This window comes from Zingiber officinale, chromosome 6B (assembly GCF_018446385.1).
Source record: "Zingiber officinale cultivar Zhangliang chromosome 6B, Zo_v1.1, whole genome shotgun sequence".
Lineage (NCBI taxonomy): Eukaryota > Viridiplantae > Streptophyta > Magnoliopsida > Zingiberales > Zingiberaceae > Zingiber > Zingiber officinale.
This window is the reverse complement of record NC_055996.1, coordinates 60,626,666-60,645,742: the sequence shown is the minus strand read 5'-3', so window position 1 is coordinate 60,645,742 and position 19,077 is coordinate 60,626,666.

The following is a 19,077-nucleotide window of genomic DNA, read 5'->3' as shown; positions in this document are numbered from 1 at the left end:
CAGACCCAGCGTGCAGGTCGGGACATCTAAACCAAGGATCATAGGTCTGGCACAGACCCAGCATGCGGGTCAGGACATCTAAGCCAAGGATCACGAGTCGGGTTACAGACCCAGCGTTCAGGTCGGGACATTCAAGCCAAGGATCACATGTAGGGTTACAGACCTAGCGTGCAGGTCGGGACATACAAGTCAAGGATCACAGGTCTGGACACAGACCCAGCGTGTAGGTCGGAACGTACAAGCCATGGATTATAGATATACAAGTAGGTGTAGACATAGATCTGGTGTGCAGGTTGAGACATACAAGCCAAGGATCACAGGTCTGGACACAGACCCAGCGTGTAGGTCGAAACGTACAAGCCATGGATTACAGATATACAAGTAGGTCTAGACATAGACCTGACGTGCAGGTCGAGACATACAAGCCAAGGATCACAGGTCTGGACACAGACCCACCGTGTAGGTCGGAATGTACAAGCCATGGATTACAAATATACAAGCAGGTCTGTAAATAGACCTGGCGGATAGGTCGGAACGTACGAGCCAAGGATTACAAGTATACAAGCAAGTCTGGACAAGGACCTAGCATGCAGGATAGGAAGTGCTAGCTGGGGATAATAGCAGATAGAAGCAGGTCAGAGTACAGAGCTCGAACCACAGACTCATCATCCAAACAGTCCAAGACAAACAAACCAAGGAATCGTAACCGCTTGTCAGAAAATGCCAGAGAATAATCAGCCTGTCAAGGAATATTCTCACAGTCAGGGCTCACTGCCCCTTTTTGCCTATGAAAAGGTGTCACCTGTCATCCACCGCCAGACAGGGCCTGACAGCCAACATTCCCTGACACCCGTCAGACCCAGAAACTTCCGTGGTAGTATAAAAAGGAATGCCTTGTCCCTTATGTAGGTTCGCTCACTCGTCATTTCTCACTAGTCTCTACTTTTCATCCTTTCTCTGCGATTTCTAGGGAAAAAGTACCTGACTTGAGCGTCGGAGGGCCTGACCCGGGGACTTTTTCCCTGGTTTCTGGTCTCTAACGACCCTTGGATTCGTCTGAGTGTGCGCAGAGCAACAGCGTCATCGTCCTGATCATCTCTAGCTGTCAACCGCCCATGTGAACCTTTCCAGGAGGGTACCCTGTGGATCTAGAGCTTCAACGACTCTTCGTCAATTTTCCGCACAACAAGGCCCGCCCTCGTTTGACTCAGCTTCCGGACGGGATCAAATTTGGCGTCGTCTGTGGGAACACAATCACCTGTTCCGGAACGTGACGATGGAGGAGTCTGACCGTATCCATGTCACCATGACCGCCGGAGAATACGAGCTCTTCAAGGAGGCCAAAAGGCGAGCGGCCTCCGAGAAGCAGGTGACTATTTCACAACCACGACAAGCTCCTGCTGAAGCTTTCAAGGAGCCCCTCCTTGTTTCAGATCGGGGCTCTAAGAGAAAACAGCCTGAGGTATTTCCTCAAATTTCTTACCGTGAGCCTGGCGTGGAATATTATCAGCCAGAGCCTCAAGGGCAAAGCCTCAAGAAGGAGCAGCCTCAAGCCTCTATGACTGAGAGTTCCTTGCCGCGAGATTCGAAGAAGGGGAAGGCCTTTGTCGTACCTGAGGTATTCCCAGAAGATCCGGATGAGAAAGTACCTTTCTCGCCCAGGATTTTAAATGAAAGACTGCCCAAGGGTTATAGAGCCCCGTCGATTGGAGAGTATGACGGGAGCAAAGATCTGGAGGAGCACTTAAGAAAGTTTTAAAATGCAGCCCTGCTGCACCAATACAGTGATGCTGTCAAATGTAGAGTTTTCCTTAACACTTTAGCTGGCTCAGCTTTAAAGTGGTTTGATGGGCTATCTCAAGGGTTCATCACCTGTTTTTTGGACTTTAAGACCGCTTTTCTGAGTCGATTCGCTAGCAGCAAGAAGTATCAGAAGACAGATCATTGTCTCTTCGCCCTGAAGCAAGGGTCGACTGAGCCCTTAAGAAGTTACATCAACCGCTTTAATCAAGTGGCTCAGGATGTCCCCACTGCCACTTCAGAGATTCTGATGAGCGCCTTCTCTCATGGATTGGGAGAGGGAGAATTCTTCAGAGATCTCATCAAAAAACCTGCTCGGAATTTTGATGAGATGGTGGAAAAAGTTGCTTTATACATCAAAGTGGAAGAAGCGCAAGCAGCTCGGAGGAAAGCTAAAAGACCACCTCCCTCCGCCAACAAGCAAGAAAGAAGGGTACCTCAACCACCTCCTCAACCTCTGCCGCGAGCTCGGGAGACCAGACCTGTATTTCATCCCGGGCCGGAAATCAGACCCACACCTCGAGTTGCCGATGTACACGCTCCCCGACCAGGGCCATGGAATAATCGGTATTGTACCTATCATCGGTCACATACGCATGATACTAATCATTGTTTTCAGTTCACTCGAGACTCCAAGCGAGCTGCTGAGATGAGTTTACCTCCATCTGAATTTGCCCCTCAATTGATCAAGATGATGGAGGAACAAAGGGGTGCGGCTGGACAGGCCGAGCAATCTCGCCCCGACCTCGCAGGACCCAGTACCCATCAACTTGGCCGGGGAAAAGAGCCCGAAGGATCATGGGAGGCCGAGAATATAGGTACTACTACCGTTAGAGAGATTGACATGATCTCTGGTGGGTCAACTGATGGGGATTCAGGAAGAGCGCGCAAGTCTCACGTTCGTCGCTTGGAGGTTCATGTCGTCGGATGCAGTCAGGAGCAAGCTGCTGGCCCTGTTATTAGCTTCGGGCTAGCAGACCTAGAGGGCCTGGAGTTGCCTCATGACGATGCACTCATCATCAAGGCCATCATTGCCAATAGCCGAGTGGCTCGGGTTTTTGTCGACACCGGGAGCTCGGTCAACATTCTATTCAAGGCCGCATTCGAAGAAATGCATATTGATGCTGCTGAACTCCAGCCGGTGGCCACCTCTCTATACAGATTTACAGGCAACGAAGTGAAGCCTATGGGTCAGATTAAGTTGACCATATCTTTGGGCACTGAGCCGTTGGTGCGTACAAGGAGGAGCACTTTCATAGTAGTGGACTCCCCTTCTTCTTATAATGTCATTTTAGGAAGGCCTGCCTTGCATGAATTTAGGTCTGCTGTTTCGACCTTCCATCAAAAAATCAAATTTCCCGTGGGTGAGCAGGTTGGGGAAGTTAAAGGAGAACAGAGGGTTTCTCGCCGGTGTTATATTGACATGGTCCGAGTAGAGGCTCGAAAAAATCAAAGGATGCAAGATGGAGGTGTCCATGCTGTGCAGGAGGAGCCTCTGCCTATAGCTGAAGAACTCATCCCCTGGGAAGAAGTGCAACTACACGTCGAGCGACCTGAAAGTTTGACCCGGGTGGCCAGCGACCTTCCCCCTCCCATCAAAGAAGAATTAATTCAATGCTTGATCCGCAACCGGGATATCTTTACCTGGTCTACTGAGGAGCTGCCCGGGGTCAAGCCGGAGGTAGCTGAACACAAGCTGCATTTATTACCAGATGCCCGACCTGTAAAGCAAAAGAAGAGGAATTTTTCAGTTGACTAGAATAAAATAATAAGAGCCGAGGTGGATCAGCTCAGGAGGGCAGGGCATGTTCGGGAGGTTCAGTTCCCATCATGGCTCTCCAATGTAGTCTTAGTAAAGAAGCCCAACAATAAGTGGAGAGTGTGCATAGACTTCTGGGACCTCAACCGGGCCAACCCTAAAGACTGCTATCCTCTGCCCCGGATTGATCAAATGATGGACTCTACGGCTGGCTGCGAGAGGATATGTATGCTGGACGCCTACCAGGGGTATCATCAGATACCTTTAGCAAGGGAGGATCAAGAAAAGGTTAGCTTTATTACGGCTGATGGTACTTTCTGTTATACTGTCATGCCCTTTGGTCTCAGGAACGCCGGAGTCACATACCAACGAATGATGGATAAAATCTTCTGGGAGTAGATCGGGCGAAATGTGGAGGTCTATGTAGATGATATACTCATCAAATCCCCGTTGGCTGTGAACTTGATCAAAGATGTGGAAGAAACAAGCAGGACTCTCCGGCAATATGGGCTGAAGCTGAATCCCTTGAAATGCTTATTTGGAGTTAAAGGAGGAAAATTCTTGGGTTACCTGGTGACTGAGCGAGGAATAGAAGTCAATCCTAAAAAAGTTCAAATACTAAAGGATATGTAGCCTCCTCAAAATTTAAAAGAAACCCAGAAGTTGGTCGGTAGAATAACAGCCCTGTCAAGATTTATTTCCCGATCTGCAGACCGAGCTGCTTCTTTCTTCAAGGTGCTAAGGAAGGCCTCCAAATTCCAATGGGATGAAGAATGTACCAGAGATTTCGAAGAACTAAAGAAGTATTTGGAGACTCTCCCCTCTCTCTTTAAGCCAGTTGTAGGAGAACCTTTATGGGTCTACTTGTCGGCTACCCCTGAGGCTGAAGGGGTCGTGCTCGTTAAAGAACATGATAATATACAACGGCTAGTGTATTTCTTCAGCCATTTATTGAAAGGAGTCGAGTCTCGATACACGGTCCTAGAGAAGTTGGTTTATGGATTGGTCCTTATGGCTCGGCGGTTAAGACCCTATTTCTTATCGCATCCTATCACAGTCCTAACCAATAGCACCATGGGAAGAGTGCTAACTAATGTAGAAGTTGCGACTCGGCTTATCAAATGGGCAACGGAGTTGGGAGAATATGCCATACAGTATCAGCCGCGCACCGCCATTAAGGCGCAGGCCTTGGCAGATTTCTTAACCGAAGTTCATCAAACCAACTCTGAAGAAACCTGGAAGATCTACGTGGATGGGTCTGCTAATCACCAGGGAAGCGGGGTTGGGGTCTTGGTAATATCTCCTCAAGGAGATATACTACAACTGGCGGTTCGATTGAATTTCCGAGCCACAAACAATGAAGCAGAATACGAGGTTTTGTTGGCAGGACTGCAAGCAACCCGGCACGTAGGGGCAGCCCGGGTAATCATTTATTCAGATTCACAGTTGGTAACTCAGCAAGTGACATGCAACTTTCTGATAAATTGTGAAAAATTGCAAGTGTATTGGGAAGCTTATGAGAAGATGAAGGAAGAATTTACAGAAGTCACTGTAATCAAGATACCCAGGTCGGAAAATGAGAGGGCAGATGAGTTAGCAAAGATGGCCAGTTCCTTAACTACTTGGGTGTTGGATCGGTCAACGACACAAACTTTTCTGATAGCCCAGATAGATCTGCAAAACAATAGAGAAGCAACTATTGATTGGCGGGCACCCATGATCAACTATCTCAGGCAGGGTATCTTACCAACCGATCCAGAAGAATCATGGTTGATCAGGAAGTAAGCGCATGTTTATGTAATGATTGGAGATCAGCTCTATAAGAGGTCCTTCTCTCGACCTTTACTCAAATGCTTGGGGGTAGAGGAAGCCGACCAGGCCTTGCGAGAAATACACCTGGGATGCTGTGGCAATCATGTTGGCAGTCGGACATTATCTTGCAAGGTACTCCTGGCCGGGTATTTCTGGCCTACTTTACAAAGAGATGCTCACAAATTGGTAAATACCTGCCTGTCTTGCCAAAGACATCAAAATTTAACACATCGGCCCACGGCTTTGTTAAGAACATCTATAGTCTCATGTCCCTTTGATCAATGGGGCATGGATATTGTAGGACCATTTCCCATGGCACCCGATCAAAGACGTTTCTTATTGGTGGTAGTGGACTATTTTTCTAAGTGGGTAGAAGCAGAAGCCTTAGCCCGGATCACAGAAGATGCCGTCATTCAATTCCTATGGAGGAACATTCTTTGCAGATTTGGTATTCCGCACAAGCTGGTATCTGATAATGGAAAGCAATTTCAAGGACAAAGAATCCAGACCTGGTACAAAGGATTTGGCATAACGCAAGCCTTCACTTCAGTAGCATATCCACAGAGCAATGGTAAGACCGAGGTGGTTAACCGAGAAATAGTACGAGGTCTGAAAGTCAAGCTGAATCATGTGGGCGGCAATTAGGTGGAAGAGTTGCCAAGCATTCTGTGGGCCTATCATACAACACCTCGGGAAGTACAGGTCTGACACCATTCCACCTGGTTTATGGCAATGAAGCAATTGTACCCATAGAAATTGGAGTGTCATCGGTCAGGAGGACACTATATGATGAAGGAAACACAGAGCGACGGTTAGCTGAGCTGGATCTCATTAGTGAAACTCGGGACAGAACGACGGCTCTGTTGGAGGCCTATCGACAAAGAATGAGACAAAATTATAACAGAAGAGTGATTTCTCGATTCTTTGGAGAAGGAGATCTGGTCTGGAAGTAAATCAAGCCAGTGGGGGACGTGACTAAGCTAGCACCTCAATGGGACGGGCCTTACAAAGTCATTAAAAAGTTAGTATCCGGAGCTTACTATTTACAAGATGAACGGGGCAAGAGGCTAGATCGACCCTGGAGCGCTAATTACCTGCGACCTTATCGAGTTTGAAGAAACAGGCTGAGAAGGGTAAGCTGGGTGGTAAGCCGGGCTGTCACTTATCCAACAAACCAGGATAGCAGACCAGGGAAAAATAGATCGGAGAGAGCAGAAGAAGATGTGAAAGCAGAAATTGTATAACCTAATACTTTTTATGACAAAGCTAAGCAATTTTAGTAAAAGCGAGCCTTAGAATGCAAATGAAGAAGTAGCAAAGCACTTTACAAGAAATTGTCAAGTCATTATATACAAGTAGCCAAGAAATGTCACTTGAAAGGAGCAAAAATTTCATCCGGGATCTCTTTAAGGATCCGGTCATGGTTTAAGAATTCAGCAGGCGGAAGTGACTTTAAATAGTCTTGCTCATAAAGTTGGCGCAGAGCCTCGCCCACCCCATAGATAACAGACGTGGAGAAACGCTGTCCAGCCTGTGCACAGAATTTCAGAGAACGCAGATACAGAGCACGATTCTGTAGGCAGCGATCGTTCGCTCCATCTTTGTAAATAGCTAGAGCTGTTGATACGGCCTCTGTGGTAGCCCGAGCCTGAGCTAGTTCCTTTCGGGCAGTGGCCAACTCTTCTGCTTGGGAGGTCAATTGAGCCTCCTGAGATTTCAACTTCTTGTCTTGCTCCTGCGCTAGAGTCTCGGTAGCACGTAGCTTCTAAGCCAATTGGTCCATAGCTCGTTGATGCTCTAAAGCTTGTTGATTTATACTCTGCTGGTGCACAACATTGACTCGGCTTTGTTCTTCTTGGAGAACTTTAAGTGCACGGTTGGCCTGCGCTAGGGATATTTCCAGACTGTTCTTCTTTTTGGTCAAATCTTTTATCTCGACCCGCAAAGTATGGCTAGCTTGGGCAGGATCATTCAATTGCAGTACCGGTTCAGCAACATGGTCCCACAGCACCTTATTCTGATAATGAGTAGCATGGAAGGAATTGTTCACTACCAGAGACTCTGCACAAGCCTGGGGACATACAGGAAATATCTGATAAGAGCGGGAAAAACAACAGTTGGGAAATCTTCAAAGTTTACCTTGATATACAACTCTGCGGATTTGTCCATCTGGGCCAGAGGAGGCAAGGAGTTCATGTGTTGTATGCTTTCTTCCCATAAAGTGGTTAGACAACCTTTTATCTTGAGGGAGCTGGTGGGAACATCTGTTCGGGACCATAACCTCTCCTCAGAAGGGACAGTAGTACAGTAACAGTGATGAGTAAGCTGGGGTGGTTCTGAGGGACCCATGGCTGAGCCAAGAGGAGCTGAGGGATCAGTAGTTGAGTCAGAAGGAGCTGAAGAAGGCCCCTGAGGAGGTGTTGCAGGTGGGGTAACTGAAGGGCGTTCTAAGGGGCCAGCTTCTCCGCCCTGAGGTTGCTGCGAGGTGGAAGGTTGAGCCAACGGAGGCTCGACTTGAATATTGGATGGAGTAGGGGGATCATTTACATGGCTCGGGATTGGAGGCGAAGTCACAATGGGAGGTGGAGGAGAGGCAGCTGCAGCTGGAGGAGGAGAAGGGATAGACAACGGGCCTGAGTCGGACACCGGACGAGGGGCTTGGCGTCGACATCTCTGAGCCAGCGGCTGGCCATCCGAATCAGAATCATCGGAGGGTGATCGAGCCCTGCGTCTAGAGGGAGAAGGGGCATCCTAGCTCGGGCGGTCATTTGTGGAGCGGGCCCGGCGAGCTGCTTGAGAAGCTTCTCTGAAAGCAAGGCTGATGAAGGAAACGTTGCCTGATCTGCCACCAAGGCCCAGACGTCTTCCACCAAGGCCTAAACCAGGGATGTAAGTGGCTCTGGGAGGACTAGCCGAGTGGAGGGGTGTTGGGGTAGTAGGCCGAGCTATACGGGGGGCCCGGGGTGAACAGGGGTATTCGGCCGAGGTGTACGTGCAGCCCGAGGGCTAGCAGGGGCGGTCGGCTGAGGTGGACGTGCAGTACGTGGGCGAGTGGGGCGAGTCAAGGGAGAAGGTCGGACACCAGAAGACTGATAAGCGTAGAATCTGTCACATCCGCTAATCAAATTGTACAAATATATGTTCCACTGAACCCCTTAATTTCACAATAGCGTTGTAGTAACGAGCCCAGGATCGATCCGAGGAACCAACGGTAGAATGTAATTTAGGATTGTCTTTTATTCCTATTTTTTTAGGGTTTTCGATATAAAAATGGAGTTGGGGGTTTAAAAGCTTTAAATCTAAATCTAACAGAGGAAAAACACAGCAATTAAGAAATTAATCTAAAGCATAACTAAAACCTACCTATGTGCCAACAATCAAACCTTAACGCATTGTCACTCCTACATTGAGATTAAATCATTGACACACTCTTAAACTAAGGAATGAAATACAAGATGCAAATAAATCTGATCTACAACACCAATTAAAACCCTAGCTTGAATTTAAACTCTAAACACTTAACCAAGCAACAAATTAAAATTAAACTAAGCTTCAACAAGGTAATAAAATACTAACTACTTGCTAAAAACATAACGAACATAAAATGAATCTGATCTAAGCTATAAAACAGTAATAAAATCAACTAAAAAAGTAAACCAATCCATTCTCACAATCAATTCCACAAGTTTCACACTCTTGCCGTCACACAAGAGGCCGAAATCGAAACCACCCAATTTCGGACCTCAGTGGAGCATCTAAGCGGCGTATCAGCTCCAGGTATGCTCCGCAACGCCGACGGACCACCCCCGACGAGCTAGAACAACCCGGAACCCAAGTAAATTTCGAAAATGCTGGAAATCTACTGCCGGAGCTCTCTGGATCTGGATGGAAGTTGTGGATTGCGGATGGGCATCGGATGAAGCTCAATAACGCCGGCGGACCACCTCCAAGCGTCACTGATGGAATCGGAGCTCAGATTTGGAGGACCACCTCCAAATCTGAGGTGAAACAGAGAACTGCCGCAAGTAGAAAATGCGCCAGAAAGAATACTCGCCGGCGCTCCAGATGATCGGGATGAGCTGCTAAGAAGTCCTCCAACAAGGTAGAAACTCGGGAGGATGATCGGAGAAGGAATCGGGGCCGAAATCCGGAAGATGCCGCGCCGCGGGACGAAGAACAGCGCAGGGAATCGACGAAGATGCTGGAACACTGTAGCTTCTCATTTAAACAGATCTGGATCTGATCGGACGGCTGATATCATTCCGGGCTAAATCAACGGTGAAAAGTCATCCAAAATCCGATCCGAAGGTACTGATGTTGATCTAGGATCTGGATCTACCCTCCCGTAGGTCGGATCGATCAGATCATCACTGGATGGCCCGGATCTGCACAGTCTTCAATGAACGGCCCAGATTAATCCGGCTGGATCAATGGCTGGATGAACTCAGATCTGGATCAAAACTTCTGGATATTCATCAATGGCTTAGATCTACTCCCCATTAAGTTGGATCAGCTAGATCTTCAACGGATGGTCTAGATCTGTCCTATTCTTGATGAACGGCCCATAATGCTCCAAAGCTTGATCTTCTCGTTTGAACTCTGATTTGAGCCCAATTTCGGTCCAAATAGATCCAAATCCAAGATCCTTTGATGCCTACAAAATAAGAATCAAATATTAGCATCAAATAACACCAAAAATAATATAATTTGCAATTAAGTCCAAAAATACACACTATGCACAAAATGTGATGTAACCATGATTTAAACTATGAAATCAACATCAAACCATGCATAAATGAATCATAATAATGCAGTAAAATCATGGTTATCAAATCCCCCACACTTAGTCTTGAACGTCCCGTGAAAGTAAAGAAAACTAAAAATCATCTCCATAGAAAATTCCCTAGCAATATCTAAAAGATAGTAAAAAGAATTTAACTAAGACCATCTAAAAGATCACAACAATCATGAATACAATCCAAACAATAATTAGTAGGTATGGTAGTTTCAATCCAATTGAAAAATTAAGCAAGTTGCAATTTCACAAGGAATTTACCTATTCTAGCTCTCACACTCAAACATGTGTATAAGTGGAGCTCACTCAATGCAACTCACAACATTTCACTACCATAAGCTTGCTTATTTTCTAATTCTCCACCACTATAAACATAGCATACATGAATCAAAAGGAATTTATCATGAAGAATTGAAATGGAAGCAAAAAGAACAATTGAAATGGATGAAATAGGCAAAAGAAAAGGCATTAATGAAGAAAATGAGAAGGTAAGAGTATTGGAGGAATATACTTGATGAGTTGACCATTTGATGTGAAAAGAGATGAATACCATTTGTTTTTAACAATTCAACATATCAAGCTAACCTCCCCTTCAATTTGATGGCAAACAAAGAATCTTGATACTCTTTTGATACACTCTTTGGATGTGCCATTTTTCTCTTCTCTTCTTCACTGTTTTTTTTTTATCACTGTTCTTCCACTTCAATTCTAGCATTTTGAAACAAAAACAAACTCACATTAGCTAATGGAAAATAGCTCCCTCCCCCACACTTAAAACAATGTCCGTCTCGGACAATACAACACAACATGTGTCCAAAACTTGAAGTCACTGTTTCTCTTTCATTTTAGCTGCAACTTCTGTTCTTTGTATGTTATTGCTGATTAAGGTGTATATTCAGAATTAAAACTTGAGTGCAGCAAGAAATTCAGAACTGAAAACAGAACTGAAAAACAGCATTTTGACATCTCCATTCTGGATTATGAAATCTGTGACCCAAATAGCAATTAGCAATCATTGCTGGAATTCAAATGTAAGGATATCAAATAGCAATGAAATAGCAGGAGCTTCATTTCCAGTAATTTCCTTATCAGGCAATCCTTCCCTTATTTTCTACATTTGTAGTTCTGTGGGCCGAACAGATTTCCAGCAAATCACATAACTGTTTAAACACTACACTGATTTCCATTCTTTTACTTCCGAGATTTCTAGAGTCAACCTTATGTATCACTGATCCAGCTCTTCAAATTCAGTTCAAACATATCAGAATTTGCTTCCAAAATCAGCTTCAAAATTAGAATTCAGACCTTGAATTCTCCCATGCATTGAATGGATAGCTCGAATGCTCTTAATTCCATTTATCCTTGGTCAACAACAACCATCTCTGATAACTTTTCAGATAATGCTCAGACTAGTGTAATTCTGTCCTTCAGCTTTCAGGTTCCACTAGCATGACATTTCAACAAAGTTTTCCATCAAATAAGCCTTGGAAATCATTCTACTATCTAATTTATCACCACTTCAGTATCAGAAAGCTTCCAACTTCAGAGAATCAGGTTTTGAAAGACAGTATCAGCTTGTAACCAGATTGTATCAGTTCAGCTTTTTAAGACAAACATTGCCACATATGAAACCATTGGTTCCTGCAACTCCCGAGATTTACATTCTCCTTTTAAACCACTTGAAAGATTCATTCACGTTACATTACTTGAAAGCAAAAAATAAGAAATCGTAGAGCACCACAGCATACACATAAGACTTCTGCTATCACAGTTTTCAGCTTTTTGAACTCTGTTTCAGAAACAGATTTTTGAAAATACAGCATCATCAATTCAGGAACATAAATTCCTTCAGATTTCCCACATCACTAACGAAGCAAATTTTGAGCCAGAACTATTCTATGCAATGAATTAATTCCAAACATTATATTAGGCTCAAGTTTGAATTCTGAAATCAGCAGCAGATTTCTGAAACCACTTCTGAAATTTCAGATTTCAGAATCTGTCCTTCCGTGCCAGAACTTGTTGTCTCAGCAAGAACAATTCTGAATTCAGCACTTCACAGATCAGATTTCTGAAATCAGAAAATAGATTGAAAGGTTGGCACATTGCTCCAAAAGCTAAACATGCACAGTGCAGAATTCTGTTTTTCTGATCAAGTATGATTTCTGGATTTGATGAGTTGCAGAATTCTGTACTGGATTTCTGATCTTGCCATTTGTATCATCACAACACAGAACTTGACTTGAGTTTCACATTGGTTTTAAGGTTGTTCCGAAATTTTGATACTCCATTTGATACAAAACAATTCCCAGCTTCCTTGTTTCTGTTTTGGCTTTGCTTCTGCAAACAGATTTTTGTTACTGAACAATGAATCTGCTGGATTCTATAATCTATTTCTATGGATTACTGTTTCTGAAATCAGATTGAATTAGATACCATCTTCCATCAAATCTTCAATAATAATGATAAGATTTCAGAAATTTGAACAAAGAAATCAGCTTCATAAAATTCTGCCGTGCCATTTCTGAATCAAAACTGAAGTGCAGTTGGAAAATTCCAGATTCTGCATATTTGCATTTTGAACTTTGGACTTAAGTTTCAGGATTCAAGAAATGAATCAATTCCAGCTAGAGTTATGAAAATTTCAGAAATGGTTGGCACACAACACTTGCAAATTCTTGCTCCTGCATAATTTCTCATTGCTGCAGCTTCAAGCATTCTTCATTCCAGCAGCTGCATAGAACTTTCTCAAACAGTTCTTGGACGTAGAAATCAGACTCCAGATTCCAACACAAATCTGAAACATGAAGTTCCTGAATTCTGCAATCTGCAATGTTTTCCAGTGTCAATCCTCCACAGCACAGAATTCTTCATAGCAGCAACAAAGATAATTCAAATATTGCATTTTCAAAAATAGTGCTCTCCAATATTCCCTTTATTTAACAAGTTTGGCACACCATATAACTAAACTATGCATCAAATATAATCTCTATCTCAGCACACTTTTGCTGAATTTTAACAACTTCATCTTGTTTCAGCTTCATAACAACAATCAAAAGGTTAAGTGCAATTTCAGAATTCTTGATTTGCAGGAATTCATGGTTTGAACTCATTTCCAAGCCCTTCCTTTGTGTTACACTTTCAGTTCTTTGCTCCTGATCAGAGAAAATTTTGCACCAATGCATTCCTGCATTCAGAATTTAATTCAAGATCCTGCAGGTTCTAAATTTTAGTTCCCATCATTATGTATTACTGATCCAGCTCTTCAAGTTCTTTGCAACTTATGAATTCGTATCTCAATTAAGATTCATGTTTCGGTCAGAAGTAACATGAACATTTGCTTCAAACAAATTCAGATGCCAAGTTGCAAAAATTTCTGAATTTTTGTCAATTTCTGCTTACTGCTTATGCTCCATATTTCTCCAGAATTCAAATTCAAAGAAACTCAAATTCATTTAGTACTGAAATGATTGGAGCTTCACTTGGAAACAATGCTGATAAGAACAACATCAACACTTGGCACACAAGTAATGGCAACTGATACACCAATTCAGATTCCTTAAATTCTACAGATTTGATACTGTTTCTGATCCTCACCTTGCTGCTGGATTGTTTCTGAAAGCTGGAAATTCAAAAGTCTTTTGGTTCCTCATTCCTTAAGAATCTCTTCTTCCAATCAGTTCATGAGTAATTCCCCTTATTTGTGTAAGTGTAAATTCATGCAGCATCTTCCTCAGCAATTCAGATGTTCTTAAATTGGAAAGAAGTTTCTCCATTTCATTAGCTTCCTTCTTTTGTTTCAACTTTTCTCTTCCACCTTCTATTCCAACAGCACAAGATCAGAACCGAAAACAGAACTGAAGCTGGCTTCATGAAAAGTTAAACTTGGAAGTAGACATCTTTTAGCACTGCACTAATAGCAATTGAATTCACCCTTATTCCTGATCTTGAATGCACCTTTTAGCACTGATCTTTTATCCGAAATAATCTGGTTTAACTTGATACAAATCCCAACTGCTGCTTAAGCATTTCAGCATTTGTAACTTCAGAATTATATGTACTTGTGGATACATTAGTTTCATTTCTGCAAATGCTGCAGAAATTTTCAGTCTGGATTCCATTACAGCAAGTTCATTTTTGGTTTCTTTTTCAGCCTTTCACCTCACTGTTTGAGAATCGATTGCTGCCCTTTTCTTCAATTTTCCAAAGTAATTTATACTTTTCTTCAATTGCTTCATTACTATAAAGATTTGGCACAACAATTCTCAAAATGGCACACTCAACTGCTGTCCATTAATCAAAAAGCATTTCTAATCATTTCTTTACTTTAACAAGAGCAAGGATAATTTAATTGCATAAAAATTTCAGCTCCACAATTGCACTGAGCAACTCCATCATCAAGTAATTTTGCCAAAATATTTATCATCTCATCATCTCTCCCCCACACTTAAAATCTTGACCATCATCAAACAATCTAACTCATCAAGATAATCAACCAAAACCCTCAATGAAATAATGACAAGCAAGGATAATCAAGGGATTGAATGCTAGACAAGAATATTTTAAGAAAATTGTGGAGAAAGGAATTTGAAATTGTGAGAGAACAAGAATGACAAATATCCTTTATATCCACGCATACATATGCTATTATGGCTTTGAAAAGAAACTAAGTAAGTTCTAGAGTTTCAATAGCTATGAGTGCATGTCTCACAAAGAAAATAATGAGGTATAGGCTTAAAGTGGACCTCACTAGGTAATATTCATGCAAACAAGCTCAATCAATAAAATTGGAATCCACTACCAATTTAACCAAAATCATGTAAGAAAAGTATCCAATCATGTCACATGACCTAAAATTGATGATCAAATTTAAGAAACTTTTACCATCTTAAAAATATTACTAAACAATTCATGGAGAATTTTATTCAAATGACATGCTATGTATACCAAACTAAATGCAAAGTATGAAAGTAAAATGCAAAATGCAAAGTATGAGACTAAAGAAACGTATAAAGAATTTATTAGAGAAAAATTAAACACAAAGCATGAATTTAAATGCAAGAGTAAGCAAAATTGGAACTAACTCCCCTTTAATTCCCGGTGGTTGAAGAAGATTTAGAAGTATTAGCCACCCCGGAAGTGGAGTAATCGTAGTTCCACTCAAATTCTTTTTATTCATCCTTTTTCCCTTCAAAATTCTCTCCGGAGGTCTAAGTCGGTTTAGTTTAAGCACCCACTCCGGAAGCTTAATTTCTCCTACAACATCAATCAAAGAAAACACCTCCCACATGCGTGTGGGATAAAAAGAAAATAGGAGAAAATTAGTGTGGGTAAAAGATATATCAAGAAATGTATCACATCTAATAAAATCAATAAATGGTACCTCTATAAAATTCTCTGAAAAATTACACAAAATACTCACCTTGTAATCTTGAAAGGTACCTGGAGTGGTGTTTGTTACCTCTTTCTCCTCAAATAAATGATCAGACTCCAGTTCTGGCGAATGTTCAACTTCATGTAGTGATTCTTGGGTGCTTGGCTCCATAGCACAAGTCCCTACACTTACATCCTCCATTCTTGGTGATTCTTGAGGTAATGCTCCCAATAAGCACTTCCCTACACTTATATCATCTTCTGCAACAATACCTGCATCTTCAACAACATCTAAAGCAACACTATCAGTAGAATCATAAATTTGAACAACTACATCATCATCACAAATAAAATTAGATAAATCTTGTGAATAAATGGGAATAGGGTCAGGCCTGACAAAATCACTACTCTCCATCTCTCCACTGGAGTTCTGTGCTTGTAACTGATTAATGGATGATGCAATCTGATCTAACTGACTCTGAATATTCTGTATCCTTACAAATTGCTGCTCTTGATGCTCTCTCATTTGTTGCATAACTTCATTGCATTTCCACATTGATTCTTCAATTTGTTCTTGTGCATCCTCATACCTATTCCACTGCTTCGTAGGTAGGTAGGACTGATAGAACTGAGTCTGAGACTGATAAAAATAATTCTCCATCCCATCTCCAAAATACTGACGATATGGATCCATGGTCACATGAATTTCCTGTTCTTACACTGAAAAAAACTAGCAAATAAAATCAGAAAACTCAGGAACAAATAAAATGAACACATGAATATATAATCATGAAAGCAATCAAAACAACAATCCTAAAATTACTAAACATTGCATATTAACGTTTTATCCCCGGCAACGGCGCCAAAATTTGATAAGCGTAGAATCTGTCACATCCGCTGATTAAATTGTACAAATATATGTTCCACTGAACCCCTTAATTTCACAATAGCGTTGTAGAAACGAGCCCAGGATCGATCCGAGGAACCAACGGTAGAATGTAATTTAGGATTGTCTTTTATTCCTATTTTTTTGGGGTTTTCGATATAAAAATGGAGTTGGGGGTTTAAAAGCATTAAATCTAAATCTAACAGAGGAAAAACACAGCAATTAAGAAATTAATCTAAAGCATAACTAAAACCTACCTATGTGCCAACAATCAAACCTTAACGCATTGTCACTCCTACATTGAGATTAAATCATTGACACACTCTTAAACTAAGGAATGAAATACAAGATGCAAATAAATCTAATCTACAACACCAATTTGTTAGAGTGTATACTAAAAGCCTAGCTTTTGGTATAAACATTTATCTAGAAATAAGAATCACATTGGTCAAATGTCTACATTTATGATAAATGTAGTTGTTCAATTAATTTATATTGTAGATAACATGGTGTGTGGTGTCACACACAGAGGATCATGTTATCAGTACCTTATAAATTATAAACAGTAGCTCACGACCATAATGGAAAGGAACAAACCATTGGAAGGTCGTAGTGTAATTAGGTATTAGTTTATCTTAACTATATAATTACACTAGTACACTTAGAGTGTATTGAGTAGGACCATTAGAGGTCATTTCTTTTATACTGACTTTATAAAGAAACAAAGACCTCAGTTATTATGGAAGTGTGTGCTCTTAATCCTAATATAATAACAAGCACATATATTTGATATTTATTTCTTTAATTTATCAATGGGTGAGATTTAGTTCGATGAATCAATAAGCCCGATAAGTTGGGAAATGATATCACTTATAGTGTGTGTTGTTGATTATAGAAGGAAACTGTGTCCTAGTGATCTAGGTTGAGAATGTCCCCAAGAGGAGCTCATAAGGATTGTCATGTTAAACCCTGCAGGTGGACTTAGTCCGACATGACAATGAAGTTGAGTGATACTACTCTTGGAGCTAGATATTAATTAAGTGAGTTGTCAGTAACTTACTTAATTAGTGGACATTTGTTATCTTAAACACAGGGAGACTAACACACTCATAATAAGAAGGAGCCCAAAATGTAATTTGGGATTGGTGCGGTAGTTCAATAATAGTTCTTTAGTGGAATGAATTATTATTGATGAAATTAAGTTGTGTGTTCGGGGTGAACACGGGATGCTTAATTTCATCGGGAGACCAAAACCAATTCCTCCTCTCGGTCCCTATCGTAGCCTCTAGTATATAGAGATTTATACCCACCGCATACCCACCTTCTTACCCATCCAATGGGGTCGGCCAAGCTAGCTTGGAACCCAAGCTAGGGCCGGCCAATACCAAGTGGATGAGCCATGTAGGTGGCCGGCCAAGACCAAGTGGATAAGCCATGTAGGTGGCCGGCCAAAGCATGGGTCCCAAGCTTAGGTGACCGGCCACTAGAATATTAAAAAGGATTTTTATTAAAATTATTTCTTATGTGGATATCATGGTTTTAAAAGAGAGTTTAAAAATTAAAAATTTCCTTTTATAACTTTCTACAAAAGATTAAGAGAAGAGATTAATCTCTTTCCTTATTTGTAGTTTAAAAGGATGGTTTTAATTTTTGGTAAAAACTTTCCTTATTTGTAAATCATTTACATGTTTAAAAGAGAGTTTAAAATTTGAAATCTTTCCTTATTTGTTGATTAAAGGAGGATTTTAAATTTTAAGAAAACTTTCCTTTTTAACCATGTTCATGATTTAAAAGAAAGTTTAAAAATTAATAATTCTCTTTTATTAGTTTCTACAAAAGATTAAGAAAAGATTTGATATCTTTCCTTATTTGTAGATTAAGAGAGATTTTAATTTTTTAGAGATAACTTTCTTTTTATCCACATGTTTAAAAGAAAGATTTTAATTTATTAAATTTCCTTTTGAGTAACCACCATGAAGGGAAAAATTATTTGAGAAATTTTTATAAATTTTCGAAAGCAAATTAGGAAGTTTTAATTCTTGTGTGAATTAAAATTTCCTTGATTAAAGGGATTAAGGTGGCCGGCCATTACAAATAGAAAAGAAAAATTATTTTTAATTAAATAAATTTTCCTTTTTAATGGCAAAAGAATTAAGGAAGTTTTTATTAAATTTTCCTTATTTGCCAAGACCAAGGATTATAAAAGAGGGGGTAGAGGAGGCTTCAAGGTGAATGTCTCTATTTATTTTTCTCCCTCTTTTCTTCTTTGGGTGTGGCCGGCCCTTTCTTTTCTTTCCTCTCCTTTGTGTGGCCGAAACTTTCTCATGGTGGAGTTAGCTTTGGTGGCCGGATCTAAGAAGGAGAAGAAGGAGAGAAAAGAAGCCTCTTTTCTAGCATCCCTTGGAGCATGGTGGTGGCCGAACCTCTTCGTCCTAGAAGAAGTTTTGATGGCCGAAACTTGCAAGGAAGAAGAAGGTGCTTGGTGGTTCTCATCTCAGAAGATCGTTGCCCACACAACGTCCGAGGTTAGAAGAGGAATACGGTAGAAGATCAAGAGGTCTTTCTAAAAGGTATAACTAGTAATTTTTCTTTCCGCATCATACTAGTTATTTTTGGAAATAATACTAAATACAAGAGGCATACGATTCTAGA